At 42.3% G+C, this 17,989-nt stretch overlaps 1 protein-coding gene across 3 annotated transcripts in view; it reads right to left on the bottom strand.

The window, feature by feature from the left end:
- CREB5 (cAMP responsive element binding protein 5) overlaps positions 1–17,989 on the bottom strand; it is a 383,557-nt gene that overhangs the window by 320,156 nt on the left and 45,412 nt on the right. The window lies entirely within an intron of this gene.

The raw sequence follows: 17,989 nt of genomic DNA, 5'->3' as shown, positions 1-17,989 counted from the left end.
CGTAAGGAAAGCAGTGTGTGGACCCTCCTCTCTATGCCAATTCCCAAATTAGAAGAGAAAACATGAACAGTAGCCTCCCTGCTGTCTGGATTCTTACTGTTTTCTGGAATCCATATTTACAGTACTTTAAAGAAAAATGGCATGGATATGTGCAGTAAAAATCCTGCCTGTGGAAAACTAACTGGACTGTGTAGTTACCAGGTAAGACATCACCTGCAAAAGCAGATTCCAAAGCAAAGTTCCCACCTGTCATTGGGGTGGGCTACTTAGGACAATCAGTGTGAGGACCAACCTGAGCAACAGGTCAAATGATGCATCTATGGTCACCCCAACCACCGAGCTTTGTTCAGTATGACTAAGGGATGGATGCGGAGAGGTCCTGCAGCCAGCTTAACAAATGGCCCTGCTGGAAGCCAGGGCCTTAAATTCCCTTTTATCTCAGGTACTTGGTAATGTTTTAGCAAAAATTATCCAAGTTATATAGGGGTAACTCAGAAAATGCAAAAATGGATATTTTTTTATTTGGTTTTTAATTTGAAATTAATGTTAGATTGAAGCTCTGCTTTTATGCTCTAGATAAGTTGTCTTGCATAAGGTAGCTTTGCAGGGAAAACCCCTGTGTTATGATCTCAGATACATGTTAAATTATAGTGTGGTCTTTTCTTATTTATGTAGGGGTCAGGTTCTAAGGTAAATTCATTAGGAAAAAATGGAGTGTAATCAAAATTACCTTTGCAAATCTTCCCAAAAGCTCATAAAACTACAGTATACATGGTTTTGTGGTTACCACTGGATACAGTAACATAAATATTTTAAATCATGGAAAGTACTATGGACATTTTGTTACACAATTTAAATCATTTTCTAAATCATACTTTCTGGAAATTTTAAAGTTGAGCGTATGGGAGCTACATGGTTCTCCTGTGAAACCAAAACCCACTGCTTCGTCTCTGAGCACGGGAAGCAATTTGCTTCTTTGAAATGCTACTTGTGACTCCAGAGAGTCCCTCGTCACCTTTGCCCTTGAAAGAGGGAGTGCTGCTTCGATTCAGGTCATAGTCATTGTTTGTCCAAGGAAACTTTATTATCTTGAAGGAAAAAAGCTCAGTGCTAATTTTGTTGTTATTATACCCTTCCCCCAAATATGAATATATTTCACATATATCCTTTGGGAAATGCATACTTTTGCTTTTATAAAACACAAAGCAAAAAGACTTGCCTAAAATAACATTGCTAGTCAGATGTTAAATAAACAAAATTAAAAATGTGAACTATCTTCAGAACATTATTTATCCTCATTGTACAATTTTCACCAAGCAATGCAACTTTTTTGTAATTTACTGATTGATTTTAGAAAAAGAAGGGAGAGAGAAAGAAACACTGGTTTGTTGTTCCACTTGTTTATGCATTCATTGGTTGCTTCTTGTATGTATTCTGACCATGGATTGAACCCGTAACATTGGTGTATCGAACGACACTCTAACCAACTGAGCTACCTAGGAAGGCCAGGGAAATGCCTTTTTCAGTCTTCATTAGTAATACCTCCCATTTGTCAGTTGTCAACACATTTACTTAGCATAATTTTCCAGCTTTCCTATATCAGCCATGTTGTTTCAAGTCTTACCCTATTATAGTTAGAAGGAGAAAACAAAGAACAAAAATGACAAATATCTTCAAAAGCTTTCATTGCACTTTAGAAAAGTCATGAGCAATTAAATAACTTCTCATATCTCATTATTCATTTAATTTTGTTATCACTTTCTGTGAAGCACCCCTCCTCTCTGCTGTACATGCTGATAACTTCTAAGCCTCAAAATAAAGGGTGACTTTAAAGCTAAAAAATGATTTTGACCCAAGAGAGATTAAACAATAGAGTAATCTGGTTATCCATTGATTAAACATGCCTCGTTCTTCTAGTAAAGTTTTAGAAATGCTTTTTGGGAACGTTTTTGTCTTTGAGGTCATGACCTGCCTGAGCAGTGCCAGGCCATTGAATTATTTCAGGCCCCAATTTTCCCTCCTTTCAATGAGGGCATAAATATCAGTCTTCAGTAACATCGTTCCTGCATCATTCTGATCAGTAAGGAGGCCTGTAAGACATTTGCAAATTATGCAGAAAGGTCTGTACATGGAAAGGTGTGTTTAAATGTGGGAGAAGGTTTGAAGGCATGCTTTTTTTAAAAAATATATTTATTGATTTTTCACAGAGAGGAAGGGAGAGGGATAGAGAGTCAGAAATATCGATGAGAGAGAAACACCGACCAGCTGCCCCCTGCACACTCCCAACCGGAATCGAACCTGGGACCCTTCAGTCCGCAGGCCGACGCTCTATTCACTGAGCCAAACCAGTTTCAGCTGCAGGCAAGCTTTACTGGAACCTCATTTTAATATTTTAAAAAAGCATTAGCTATAAGGTGGGTCTTTTTTGGATACCACATAGAGCTTTAGTTGACAAAGTAACAAAAGAATGCCAATATTAGTAGTTTACTAATAAATATTAAGATTACATTATAGTAAAAATGGGAGATTTCTATGTGAATACATTTATAGCCTACATCCAAAAATAGTAACTAGTGATAATGAATTAGATTAATGTTCAACAAACAGAAATGGTCAAGATTGAAAGTGCTATTGCTTAATTTGAGATGCATTAACAAGCCAAAGTGAAAGAAAAGGATGTCTAAGCTCTGACTCATAATTATGGAAAGAAAGTACTTTCCTTCCGTAATCACAACTCTATTCCAAATCTTAGTTCATCAAAATGATAATTTTTCCCATAAATTCCAGTCCATAAAGGTGAATATTTAGCAATTCTGCTTGGTGCCAACATTAGCTACCTTTTATTAATTAATTATAATTTGAATATGAGCTGTAACAAATAACATTGAATTATACTTTGATGCGGTACTTACAGACAGAATAAAGTCCAGTCATAAAGATTTTTAAATTTATCTTATTGGGATAACATCTATAATAATAAAAAACTAATATGCTAATTAGACTGGACATCCTTCTGGACGATCTTCCAAACAAAGCCAGGGCTGCAAGGGAAGCCTGGGTCCCAGGTGGCAGAGGAAAGTCAGTGCCAGCAGCCAGGGGAAGGAAGGCCTACTCTTGCATGAATTTCATGCAGCAGGTCTTTAGTTGGTTAATAAAATTATATAGGTTTCAAGTGCATGACTCTATAATACAGCATCTGTATGTGTGCCCACCACCCAAAATCAAATCTTCCATCACCATGTATTTGATCCCCTTTTACCCTTTATTACCTTCGTACCCTATCCCTCTGGTAACTGTCATACTGTCACCTCTGTCTATGATTTGTTGTTTGTTTTTCTTGTTTGTTCATTTGTTGCTTTCACTTTTATATCCCATATATGAGTGAAATTATATGGTTCTTAACTTTTTCTGTCTGACTTATTTCACTTGACACCGGCCATTTAGATTTACTCTGTCTTATTGAACCTTCATAGCATGGATGTTACATTTAGAGGAATCTGATCGATCAGAGAAAGACAGAGTCTGCCATCAGATAGTTTAGAGTTCAGTTGTTTTATTATTTTACTTGTTTTATGCTTACATGTCATTTTATTATTTTACTTGTTAAACATAAATACATCGGTATCAATTTATTACATGCTATCAATCCCATGGTCCAAATGATTTGGCAATACAGTCTTACAATAAAAGTCCTAAGGTAAAATTGAAGTTGCTAAAAATAAGTTTTCAGTGATTAATAAGGTCTGAGTGGGTGTGTAGATACGTGTGTGAACTTCAACTGCTTTATTTGGATGCTCCACAGTTCCCACATTCAGCCTCTGCAAACAGCACACCCTTGCTCATTCCTTTCTTTGTGGGCGTTTGTAGTTTTACTAAATGGTGCCATTCTTCCATGCAGGCATCATTATTTTTATCAACTAGTATGATCTGGTCTGATGTATCAGTCAAGAGCAATTTTTAAGGTCTATTATTATGGCTCTTTTCTAGCACATATTGTAATAATTATTCTCTCAAAAAGACTCCTACTAAGGCCCTATCGATATTCTTTTATCATCCATCAAGTGGGGGCAGATCACTCAAGATGTGATTTCAGCCAGCGTGTTCTGCATTTGGGTCTCAGAAGGCGGGCTTCATCGACTCACTTCCCATTCAGTTGTTTTTCTAGCTGGCATATTCCAATGAACCAAGGGGTGTTTGGCAATGGCCTTAGCCCAGGCTGCACTGCATAGAGCTGACACAGTAGTCGTTCAATAAATATTCGTGGAATGGATCCTGAATCATCACAATAAACCATCCCAAACAGCTTGCCTTTTCTCTATCCCTATGGCAGTGGTTCTTAACCTTCTTCGGCCTAGAACCAAGAGTACAGCGAGGCAAAAGGTTGTGCAGGCCTCATTCCACTTGTTCCCGCTTAAGGTCAAAAATCTCCCCAGATTTAATGGGGTAGGAGGAGCAGCTAAGTTGCTTTTGGTGAAAACAATGAGTTAAAGCTACTTTTCATTAAATTTCACATGTAAATGTGTTGATTCATGATAAATTCAGTCTGTTAATGTTGCCATGAGCATCAAAACCACTGAAGTCCAGTCTATTAGCCATTTGTGAGCTGCCTATGACCCACACAGTGTGCCCTTTGAGGAACATGGAGTGAACCCATAACTTTGGCTAGTTACAGTCTTAATTATAGCTGGCTCTTCAATCATTGAAAGTTTCTATTTTTTGATTCTCTTTTCCAAAGTTCAGATTCAGTATTCACTTAAATGCCTTATGAGTCTAATTTCCCTTCAAATTTTTGGAAAACAACACAAAACCCTAATAACAAACCCTACTTGTGCCTAAAGTGAGTAGAGGTTTTCCGCAGTTAAGGAGATGACAGGCTGGATTTGCAATTCAGACCCTCAACTGCCACTGGATTTGTCTGGCCTCACAGTGAGCAGAATCTCTTTCATTGTTCATCATCTGACCCCATAAATTCCTCTTGGTCTAAAATGGGAAATCTTCCACAATGGCTGATGCAATCCATTCAGATGCTTTGCCAGGCACTTAGGGATATCCTTGGCAATTACCATTTCATGAATGGCAAACATTGCAAAAAAACAAATGTTTCTCAAAACTTGGATAGCCTACGCAAAATGCTGTAAATATGTACTTTAAACGGAAGGACAACAGTGAGTCCAAATGGAAAAAAACAAAAACCCTACTACGTTATTTGCAGTAAAATCCAAGAAAGAGGGATTTTTCTCCATCTAAATCATAGGACACCATTGCTGATCCTCAGTTAAACTCCAATCTTAGTGGATTGGCACAAATTTCCCTCAGGAACAGCAGATAGAGTTGCACAGGGATACAGGATTCAGAACAGTAAGACACTAAAAATGTTGCTTTAATCTGAAAATCTGCCATTCACTTTGATCAACACCAAAAGTTATGGGAACTTTAAAGCTGCAAACTAAATCTAAATGTTAGTGAGCACCAATAATAACATTGATGTGCCTCATCAGCTCTGGTGTTGTTAATCTGGATATGAAGGAATTATGTAACTGAAAGAGGGTATGTGGATTTTAATAGAGATATTAACAATATCTATGGGCATTTATTGTCCTACTGTGATTGTAGAGAGAGTCTTCCTGGCAGGACTCATGTGAAACGGACCTTCTACTTTGCTGAACTTACTGGAGTGCTGAGAGCGCGCTAGAGGAAGAAACTGGTCCTGCCTGAGTGCCAAGGGCAGCTGACAAACGGGCGCATTTTGAGTTAGTCACACTGTGTGAGTGTCCAACAATCCTACTTTGTTTCTGGCAGCAAAGGTTGTTTATTACTGGTGTTTCAGTAAGGAGGAAGCCGAAATCTCACTCAATGTATTGGTCAAAAAGGCAAAGAGCCACACACAATAATAACCCAACACAAACTCACCAACAACACAGTATAGGTTATTTATTCTGAGATGCCTGATTCTACTTTTTTAAAAAAGGACACAGACTCTGGTTGGTTGGAGCATCATCCCATACACCAAAAAGTTTTGGATTTGATTCCCGATCAGGGAACATGACTAGAATGTGGGTTCGATCCCCCAAGGGGGGAAGAGGGGATGCATGGGAAGCAACTGATAGATAGTTCTCTCCTCCTTTCCTCTTTCTAAAAATCAATTAAAAAAACAACAACATGTCCTCAGGTGAGGAGTTAAAAAATAATAATAAATAAAAGGACACAACATGGTTCTCCCAACAAATGGCTAGTTATTGGAAAGGAATTATATATTCAATTTGGAGCAAAGACTTTCTTTGGGAAGAAAACTGTACCTTTCATTATCTTATTTGCTCATCTGTAAAACAAGACTATTTTAGTAAAACATTATAAAATAGGAACATTCAAAGAGACATTACTTAAACATAACTAATGGAAGCTAACTGCAAAAATGAAAGAAAAGTAAAACCTGGTGTTTTAAATATATCTTTACTTTTCAAATATAAATGTCATAATTTTGAATAAACATCTTGAATTTCAGTCCAAGCAAATCAATTATTTTGTGTGTCTTTGTATCCCTTTCTGTATCTGTGTCTTTATCTTGTTTTTCTATATCTTCTCCCTCTGAAACTCTATGTCTCTCTCTTTGTATTGTCTAGTTGTCTATTCCTGTGTGTCTGTTTTGTTACGTATGTCTTTCTGTTTCCCTTTGTGTGTCTGTCACACACACACACACACACACACACACACACACACATATACAAGCGCACACATTTTATCAGCTGTGTCCTTACTAGCTTCACTGGTAAAAAGATCTAGTAGGCTTGTTTCCTGTTTCAGTGTTATTCTTGAAGTGGGCTGCAGCTAGAATCTGAATTTCATTGGGCTATTATTATTTGCAGCTGTGTGACCTTTTTAACCCTGCTTTTAAAGTGACATTTCAGCCCTCAAGCTTAAAACTCCTTGAATGTTGCAAAGTTTTCAAACCAGAGATTTACGCAGGGAACAAGACCAAGAGAGGCACTGTACCTTCTAAGGGAAAATTTCACCAGAACTTGGCCAGAAGTGGGTGTACTACTGGGAGGAGTACAGCCAGAACTCTTCCCCGGAAGTCCTAAACTTTACACGCACTGTGGCAGTTAAATATTACTATTCCATTCAAACTTTCCTTGTCCCGAAAAGATGCTCACCATCCACTGGTACCCAAAAGTTCAGAACCTAATAGCCTGAATCGAAGACTCCTTTGGGTTGTTTCACACACTGCATCCTCCCAAGGGACTGCCCAGGCCAGGCCGCAGTGCCCAGGAGGTAGGATTTTCAAATAGCTTTTGTTTCTGGAAGCTCACTCGCTTGCTTCCTGAAGGAGGCCCTGACAAGAGAGCACGCTGGGGGCTCCCATGCTCTCCTGTACTTCTGCAGAGGTTTGTGGTTTTATTTATGTGGCGTTTATACTATGTATGAAAAAACATTCCAGTGGGATTGGGTTTTCATATGTTAGATTCCTCTTTTTTTCTTCTTCTTTTTTTTTTTAAGTTTTCCATATGTTTCTTTGGAGATGATTCCTCTTTTCAAAGTTCCCAGCTAATTTGTACTTCGGTTCCACCCAACCCTGCCTCGGCTTTCCTGTGGCTGGGTGCAGAGGTCTGAAATACTTGCTAAGTCCAGGCACTAGAGGTGGTGGTGAACAGATTGCTGCAGTGTGTGGGAACGGGAACCTAGGAACTGTTCCTCTTTGTGCTCCATCAGGCACAATAAATGTCTAAGAAAAGTTTATTGGACATATGTATAGAGATTCTCAGGTTTTAAAGGAACTATTGAAGTAATTAAATCACTCGGCTTGTTTCTAATGGGACAAAGACAGCCTCAGAAGACATGCTGAAAGGCAGCAAACTTTTCCTTCTTATCGATACCTGCTCCCAATTCGAACAAACTGAAAAGGAAAGAGTGGGTGAGGAGGAGAGGAGGGGAAGGGAGGGGAGGGGAGGGGAGGGGAGGGGAGGAGAGGAGAGGAGAGGAGAAAAGGGGGAAGGGAGGAAATAAAGCAAAACTGGGACAAGAGGTGACCGGGGTTTCTTTGACAATGTCATTTTTACCTTTCCAGAAAGAAAGTCTTCCATTGTAATTTAAAATAATTGTCCCCATGAAATCCTGAGAGGAAACACTATGGTAGCAAAGACATGGATATGCTCTTCTAAATGGTCAAAGCCACTGCCTTTGGGAAATCAAGAGAAAGACAGTATGGTTCTTTCTCCTCCCCTTGTGCCCCATGAGAAAATTGGCCTCTTTAGGGTTATAACACATTCCCAGTGGTCCACTCTGCCTCTGGATCATTTCTGGTATATGTGGGGTACATTTGGATTTTCCACTGTTTTTATGTGAAATGAGTATTTTGAAGTATTCTGAAAATCACAACTTCCCAGTCTTGGTTTTATTTTCACTCATTCACATGTTTTGTATTGGACAGAAATATTTTCTTGGTATATTTATTCTATCCAAGTTCCCTGAATCTCCAGCAACAATAGTGTATGTCTGGCCCATGAATGTGTGAGCTGAAGTCATCTTTAACAAAGCACCGGAGACGTTTTCCCATGCGGGGGTCTGAGCTACAGAACGTGAGACTGGATATGAACACAGTGGGGACCATGCCAGACCTCTCTGCTCTCTGCAGGACCCAGTAAGAGGCTGTTTCATCTTGCTCTTAAACCTAAAGATTACTATTACTGACTCACTATTAAAAGGCACTTGAGAATGATGGTATCGATGTGGGTGCTTTTTTCTCTTTGACTCTAGAAGAAAACGAGGCACTCCCAAGTTCTATCTGAAGCAGCCAGCACTTCTGTTGGGAGTCTGCAACATCTCAGTGTCAGCTGAACACAAGGTAAAAATACACACGAAGACTTGATTCAGATTCCGAAGACACTGTGCTTCAAATGTCAAGTGTGTGAGCATTTGATGGTGCTAGCAGGTCACCTAAAGGCCACGTCAAAGCAAAAACCTGATGTCATCTGGAGATTCTGCCATCATCCTAATAAGGTCCCCTTTCCAAAGACTAGCAAAGGCACAATTCCATTTGCCCTCCTAGGCAAGGTATGGCAGAGTAAGGGGATGGTCTAAAAGGGAAATTGGAAATCTCTGAAACCAATTTTTCATTGTCACTGTTACTGGGGGTACCACTGACATTTAACTGGGGAGTATGAACTATTCTATGATGTGCCCAATGGGCAGCCCCGTACAACACTGACGTCCCTCTAACCATCAGCCTCCAGTGCAGCTTTTGTAAGAGTAATACTAATATAAGCCCCACTGCCTCTGGTTTAGAAGAAGCAGATAGATAGGGTAAAAGAATAGTCAGGGTGAGACAATGAAAACAAAGTCAGCATGCAGAAGAGGAAATAAAAATAAAGGACTAAACACATGCCCACCTCTTTATGCTTTTCAAAGAGCTCTGCAAACCTCGAGCAGAACTAAGCTTAGGCTAAGGCTAGATTCAATGCCAATAAAAACATTATGAATATTCAAAAAAGTATGTGAAATTATCATTCCCGCTCAGTGTGAAGGAGGGATGGGGACTGTTGCCAAAACTGTAACTAAGCAGAAGCATACCCACTCAGATTTGATCCAGAGGAGACAGAGAGCAAGCCAGCATGAATAGGTTGCTTTATGAATTACCTAGTTTAGCTACCTAAAGCCCCCCACTCTCCAGGCAACTTACCACACCACCCTAAGCAGTGTGGACTCAACAGCAGCAAAAGAAAGCATCAGCCCAACAGGGCAAAAGGCCCTTGCTCAGCCTTTTCAGTCCTGATACCTGCCTGTCGGTTTTCTGTTATTGCTAAGGACATCTCAATTGAAAAGAGCATGCTTCTTTTTTCCTTTCTCCTTTTTTAAAACTTAAACTAGAAGCCCAGTGCACAAAAGTCGTGCACAGGGGGCTGGGTCCCCTCAGCCCAGCCAGCACCCTCTTCAATCCTGGACCCCTCAGGAGATGTCCCACTGCCGGTTTAGGCCCTATCCCTGCCTTCGGACACCCCTCTCACAATCTGGGAATGCAGGCTCCTAACTGTCCTACCTGACAGCCTGATCACCCTTAACTGCCTTGCCTGCAGGCCTAATTGCCCCACCCCACCCCGGGCTGGCCTGGTCACCTCCAACTGTTCCCCCCTGCCGGCTTTGGCACCCCTAACTGCTCCCCCTGCCAGCCTGGTCGCCCCCAATACCCCCGACCTGGTTGCCCCATGCAGCCTGCTGTTCAGTCCTTTGGTCGTCCCTCAGTAACCCCCCTGCCTGCCTGGTCGCCCCACACAGCCTGCTGTTCAGTTGTCCATCTGATTGTTTCAGTAGTGATGGTGCCTGGCTTTTTATATATTAGGATAGAAAACATCACAAGTTTCTAAATTCTGTTTTATTGTTGCTGGTACCATCAGATATCAGTTCATAGAATATATATTGGGGGAACACTAGTTTCCTAACCAACTTCCTCACTAAGAAAATATAATAGGCAAATACACACACACACACACGTGTGTGTGTGTACATATATGTATATACACATATATATGTGTGTGTATATACATACATATACATACACACAACATGTGTGTGTGTGTGTGTGTGTGCATGTATATATTAGAGGCCTGATGCACAATATTCATACACGGGGGTGGGGGGGTCCCTCATCTCAGCCTGCACCCTCTCCAATCCGGGACCCCTCAGGGGATGTCCGACTGCCGTTTAGGCCCCATCCTGCAGGGACCACTGGCTCCTAACCACTTGCCTGCCTACTGGCTTGATCTCTGCCTAACCGCTCCCCTGCCGGCCTCATGGACCCCAATTACCCTCCCCTGCTGGCCTCTGACCAATATAGCTTTGTCCAGAAGGAGGAAGTTCAACAGTAGGAAGATGTCCAGTCTTCCAGGCTAGTTAGCATAATATATATATATATATATATATATATATATATATATATATATATATATATACACACACACACACACACACACACACACACACACACTGAGTGGCCATATTATTATGATCTCTGAATTCATAATAATCTGGCCACTCAGCATATTCTATATAATAAAGGTTAATATGTAAATTGTCCCCTTGACCAGGAGTTCAATAAGCAGGCAGTCTGGCCAACCACCCATGTCCCCTCCCCTTGGCCAGGCTGGCAGGACCCCGCCCATGCACAAATTCATGCACCAGGCCTCTAATTTATATATATAAACACAAATACATAATTAAATGCATATATATTTAATTTTTTCTCTTGTGGCCTATTACATTTTCCTATTGAGAAGTTGGGGGTGTGTGGACACATATATGGATTCAAACACACACATTACAGAAATTATTTCATCCCCATAAATTGGCTCAAGACTTAAAACTAATACCTAGTCCTTAATGTAACCCAGGGGAGGACACTGAACTTGCCAGGAGACAGAATAAAGGCATGTGTTTAGTCCTTTATTTTCATTTCCCTCTGCAGGTCTGCCTCTGGGCTCAAGGTCACCAAGTTCAGGATCATTGCCGTGGTATTTTAAAAGTGCAGAAATTAGCCGTATTTTTGAGGATCACAAAATCATTTCCATAAACTAGAAAAATCCCTAATGTCTTCCTAAACTTCCAACTTCAGTTAAACAAAAGAGTCACTCACTAAAGCCTCTGAATCCACTGAAACACCCTGGAAAGGGGACAGAGAAAGAAAAGGCCTTTTCCTTGAACCACCACCCACAGAGGTTACAGTGTACCAGACTCCAATTCAACCCAGGTCGCCGCCATTCATAAACAAATGCAAGGCCAACTCCTTCTGTCCCCCAGGGCACGGCCCCCAGACAACAGCAGCATTTTCCAGTAAGGAAAGGGGAAGGGGATTTTTTTAAATGCCCCTGCTCTCCACAACCTCAGCCCCTCCCCAAGAATGAATGAGGTCTCTTTGCTCGGAGTGTAGGTCAGGTCCTGGGAAATACCCCAACCTGGGCTCTTCCAAGAGGCAAAGTGAAAGGGGAAAGGGTGCAGGCAGCACCCAGAGGGGATGCGGAAGAAGGCCTCTGAGACATTTTCATTGAGAGGCTGAGTCAAGGGGAAGGGAAGAGACAAGCCCCCAAATCCTCCCAGGGAAATTACAACTGCTCCAGGAAGGAATTCAAGGATCTTCAGAGGGCATTGTTCAAGGCTGCTCCGGGGGAAGGGGCCTGTGAACAGTGATTGATTACCTGTCACTGAGAGCTTGTTCACAAATGATTCTGCCTCCACATGCATTGGGGGTAGGACCAGAAACTGAGGACACTGGTCTCATTCATTCATTCTTTCCCCCCATCATCTCAGAGCACCTACCATGCATTTGCCCTGTGACAGGAACATGAAGGCACCGCAAAGATAGCCCTGCCCTCTGATCACTGACCGCCCCACAGGAGGTGAGGCCTGTACAGACATCAGTGGTGGGAGGTAGTGTTAAAGGCCATAAAGGGGTGTTAGTAAAGGGCTCTGAGAGTTCAGAGGCCATGAGAAAGCAAGGCTGTTTCATTAACTCCCCACTTAAATATAATATAATCTCCTTTCACAGTTAATTCTTTTTCATAAGATGTCAATTCAAGGCACACGTGAGCATACACACACACACACACACACACACGCACACACACACACACACACACGCACGCACAACACACCTTGGAGCAATACTAGAAGTAAGGTTTATGTGTTTGTTTGTTTTAAATTAGGCTTCATTTTGCTTTTAGTCCTGATAAGTAAGACTACTGTTTGTGATAAACCTAACACTGTGACCAGGGGTCCAGATTTTATGTTAGAAAATCAATAGTTAAATGTGTAATTTTGGGCAAGTTACTTAACTTCTCTGAACACTATTTTTCTCACTATCAAAAGAGACAGTAGACAATGGCAGTATTGTCTGCCTCACAGGGATATTGGGAAGGTCGAATAGGATGGTATTTGGGAAAAGGCTATAAAATGCTGGTTACTGTTTTTATTACAGACTTGCTGAGGTACCAATGGCACAGTGATTGATGTCTATACTTGGCAGCCTGAAGGATGTTGGGAGATGATGATCTTTAAGGAGATTCTGACTTCTATGATTTTCTGATAATCTGGCAATGATCCAGCAATACCTTATCTACAAGCTTTTTACTTGGGGGCTGCCTTCTCTTTGTATTCTAATTGAGGTGTGATGTCAAGGCATGCTTTGAAGTCTCTGGTCTATGTTCGAACCCTAACTCTGCAACACTGCAGCCAACCTGTGAGCTCGGGGAATTGGTCACCTGACCCCGAGATACCCTTGGCCACTGCTGCCTGAGGGAGCCAGGGAGCAATGGACACCTCGCCCTGAGCTTGGTGGAGGCAAAGCAGGAACTACACATGAACTTGTTTACCTTCCTAGAGGATTGCTTCTGACCACAGAAATGCAGGTAATGTCCACACTCTCATCTGTGCCTGGCTACCCTCTCCTTGCAGTTCAGGCTTCATCACCCTCAAGGTAAGAAAATCATGGAGTTCAGAAGGTGCCTGGGACAAGCTGAGAAACTCGGTGCCTTCTGATCCGTGCGTGAGATTAGGCTTATGCATGGACATTACAAGGAATGCTAATGGAGATTATGACCTTTTTGACATCTACTCTTCATTTGGGTTATAAAAAAAAAAAAAAAAAAAAAAAAAAAAAAAAAAAAAAAAACCTCAAATCTTCCTTTTGTTATTATATTTTCTTTAGCAAATTACATTTTCCTTTATCATCTTAATGCTTATTCTTACTCTTGATCTCTCTTAATTTTTCTTTACTTCCCTCACAATTTTTGTTCCCAAATAATCCCATGGAAGTAGAAAACATTTTGAATCAGGCATGAAGAGTTAGTTAGGAAGTCACAGCACAATCAAAGACCTGGTCGTTTCAAGCACTTGGGAAAGTAGCGAGCTGACATCTCCCTAAAAGCAACATTTCTAGCTCAGGACACTGGAGAATTCAAGATGAATGGCTTGAGACCTGTTCCTGAACGCAGGTCACCTCCCAAGGCAGAAGAGTCTGTGTATGTGTGGAGAGCCTCAAGAGATTCTGAGTTTTTTAAATGCTTGGGAGTAGTCAAATTTTTTTCTTAATAAAAAAATCTCTTCGGTGTCCTACTATACCCTGTGTATTGGGCATTTTTAAGCTCAGAAACGCATTTTCCATCAAGGCTGAGAAAAAGCCTTCTTTAGATATGACTTTGATTTATCTTCTCTGCTAAGTGCCTCTGGAGGGAGCACAGCCGGTGAAGCCGTTTCAATAAGATTTAGGATGGCAACATTCCCAGTTATTTCCCAAACCTCAGCGTGCTGATCTACCTTCGTGATACCCACATCAAAGGATTTCTGGTCTTTCCAAGCAATGAGGTTTATTCAAAAATGACATCCAGCTAATGTTTGTAAGATGCTTCAAGGACCTTGAACACAAGTCCAAAGTCCTAGTATCTCCATTATTTCTTCATCTGTCCTCTACTGTTTCCAAAGAAACAGAAACAACCACTTAGACAAACACACACACACACACACACACGCACACACACACACACACACACACACATATCCTCTGGACACCCAAGTTAACCAATGTCTCTTTTCCTCCCAAACCGCCAATCAGCCAGTCACCAGGCAAATAGCTCAAGCACCAGGCCAAGAAAACATGTTATTTTTCTGGGCAAGCCTTAACTTCACTGCCTACAAAACACCGCCCCACAGGGCACATCCCACACATGGGAAGATTGGGCTCCCCCCTTGCAATGGAAACCAATGGTTACCCGTCAACGCCTGCAGAAACTGAGTGCAGGATTTGCCAGCATGTGCCCTGAAGTTCAAGCTCATTTATTCTTGCACTTTCCAACTCAGATCAGTACTCACATCTGAGCCTCTCCTGTTGATAATGTTCAAAGACAGCTCTGAAAAGAAGACAGGAGAGAGAAGGCTTCTCCTCCCCACAGAGCCTGACCCCTCAGCCGCCCAACACCCAGGGGACTTCTCAGAATGAATTTGCTCAAAGGCAGTGCTGGATAGGAAGGGAACCTGGATGCCTAAATGTCCCTGAAACAGGCGATCCGGCGAGCCACCGTTAGAAAAGGAAAGCAAAAATAAACAACAACACAGAGGTTCAGATGGTCCCTTTAAAAATGAGGCTGTCGGGAGCCAAGTTCCACAGTGTACACAAGTCACTTAGAGACACGCCCCGGAGCACTTGTCAGGGAGCTTCAAAGTGCAGGGGAGGCTCCCTGCCACGGGCCAGGGTCATGGACCCGAAGGTGACAATGAGACACTCCCAAGAACATCTGGCCAAATAAGCCAGGCGCCAGGCCCTTCCAGATGGCGGAGCGCAGCCTCGGTCTTCACTCGTCAGCTGGACCCAGATTCCTGTCCTAGGTCCGGCTGCTTCGTGAGGACAGCAGAGCACAAACCTCACTCTCCCCGGCCCAGGGCAGGCTGGGTTTGAAGGCAGCTGAGGGCCGCTGACTCCTCTTCTCCTCCTCCCTGTGGGTCTTCCCGCAGATGTCCCTGAAGGACCCATGAGGTGTGCTTGGCAAAGAAGGTGAAGGGGACAGGTGAGGCCCTATTCTCACAGAGCAAAAACCACAGCACACAACTCATGTAAGTGACTAAGACAAACAACACGTGGGAAAGTCCATTGAAAGAGATAAAAAAGGGTGAAAGGATAGAGACAAAGGTGGATGGGGTCACTTTTAAAGGGGATCAGGTACACTTTGCTGAGCAGGACACATTTGCCTTGAGTCCTAAAGAATGCAAATGAGCTGTCTGAAGAGAGAAGGAGGGGGTGTTCCAGGTACAAGGGACCCCAAAGGCAAAAGGTTGGACGGTGTGAGGGACTCAGAGAAAGCCAGGGAGACAGGGTGTGGAGGGTGAAAAAAAGAGGGGCCCAGGATGGCTGAGAAGCAGGCAGGCCTCAAATCACCCAGAGTAGAGTCATTGTAAGAGCAACAGGAAGCACTGAAGAACAGGCTGAAGACAGAGGGCCTTTGATAAGTGAAAGTTTCTGCTCCTCAGCCCTCATATGGAACCTGAGGATCATCACTGAACTTCGGGGTAGCTGTGATGATGGCAAGGACACTCCAAATGTCCAAGAGCCTGCCTTCCTCTGGAGTAAATGTCTAAGCCTCTCTGAATTTTAGTTTCCTCATTTGTAGAAGGAACAGTCTTTTTTAGAGTCATGGTAAAGATTGAATGAGGCATCCAATAAATCACAGCTCTGTAGTACTATGTAATCTTTAAGAGTATCTGGGTTCAAATTTTGTTTTTGTTTTTGTTTTCATTAATTAGCTGTGTGACCTCAGATAAGTCATTTAACCTCTCTGTTCCTCAGTTATTTCACATGGATATGAGTATATGAGGATTAAAGAAGTTAACATATGTAAACCATTTTTTATAGTGCATGGTACATGGTAAGTGCTATGTAACTGCCAGCTCTTATTACTGTGATAAAATCTGAATCTAAAACTGTGGGAAAACATATGTTAAATAATCATGTAAATATGGTTTATTTCACGGTGACAAAAATAACATGTAAGAATAGCATGGCATTTTAGTATCATTCATTGGCAGAGAACCTAATTTTTATTCATGTATGAACTTATGTCTATGTAGTAAAAAAATAAGGTCCTAAATTTTATTTGTTTCTATATACTTAAACAACAAGCTATAATTTCAGGATGACTTAGCAAATTCTTAATTGCCTAAGCTAATTTCTCCAGTGAGCAGGTTCTTTGCTGGCAGAACAATATCTGCAGTGTGTGCCACTCCCCACTTCTCGTGGGCAAAGCAGGCATTTCCAGGTCCCTTCGGCTGCCTCTCTTGAAATGTTCTCTTGTTCACCCAACCTCTTTCCTAGGATGCCACCTTAGCCAACCTGATGGGGCATTAGGCTGATGGGGCTGTTCTCTGAACCTTGGAAATGTTTGTGCTTGCATGGTAGCTTCAACACAGTGAAGTGAGCCATGTGGGAAATCCTGACAAAGGATGATGTGACTTGGGATGACGTCTGCACTCCTCACATCACTCCCCAAGAGTGACTCCTCCTCTGTGTACAGAAGGGAAATAAAGACTTACAAATATCAGTAGGACTCGTTTCCATAGTTCCTCAGTGGGGTCGGTGAACAGTGCTACCTCTGAAATGTGTATTGCCAGAGTTGCATCCAAGAATCACAACAAAGAGCAGATAGGACTTCTCAGAACCAAAGCTGGGAAGTATTACATCTCACTGCCCCTCTGCTAGGTTTGGGTGGCAGTGGCTGTGTGTCTCCATGTGTGGTGGGCGGCCCCTCTCTCACAGCTAAGCTCTCTCCAGTGAGTTCTTCCTGTGGCCCCGTGCCATCCAGCTGTGGGGTGGGAATGACTTCCTGCTGTCACTAGACCCTGGTCAGCCTGCCCACAGCTCTGAAGCAGTACCTTCATTATATTTATATCTGCTCTTATTATCCCTTGGAGGCTGCCCTTCATTCCTGCAGGGACCCTGATTGATAAAGTAGCCTATGTGTAAGGACCATTTAACCATGTTCATATGCCTAGAACCAAAGTGACCGCTGATTCTCCTAGGTCAGAGTCCAGATTGCAAGATCATGCCCTAGGGGTACAGGTTGGACTCAGGATTCTCTGGAGGAGTCAGTGGACCAGCATGATGTCATTTGACCACCTTGTTAGGAGAGCTCTGGGAATCCAGAAGTTCCTAGACAAAGACTTCTCAGAGCATATCTGGGATGAGGTAGAAGGACTTCCTGTTTTCTGATTAAGTGCTGTTGGTTTTATGATGTGAAAAACTAAATCATAAAAGAAGGCAGGGAAGGTAACAACAATGTATTGCTGTTTATTAGTCCTCATATCAACCCTATGGGAAAGGCACTGTATTCTCCTTGCTTGCATATAAGACAATCTGAGGTAAACAGCTTCCCCGAGGACCCAGCTTGAAGGAAAGGAGTCAGGAGCCAAAAAGGCATCTGCCAACCCTGATGCCTGCAGCCTTCCCACTACCCTACCCACCTTC

The sequence above is a fragment of the Pipistrellus kuhlii genome, unplaced genomic scaffold (genome assembly GCF_014108245.1).
Source record: "Pipistrellus kuhlii isolate mPipKuh1 unplaced genomic scaffold, mPipKuh1.p scaffold_m20_p_26, whole genome shotgun sequence".
Classification (NCBI taxonomy): domain Eukaryota; kingdom Metazoa; phylum Chordata; class Mammalia; order Chiroptera; family Vespertilionidae; genus Pipistrellus; species Pipistrellus kuhlii.
The sequence above is the reverse complement of the archived record's forward strand: the minus strand, read 5'-3'. Positions and strand labels throughout refer to the sequence as shown.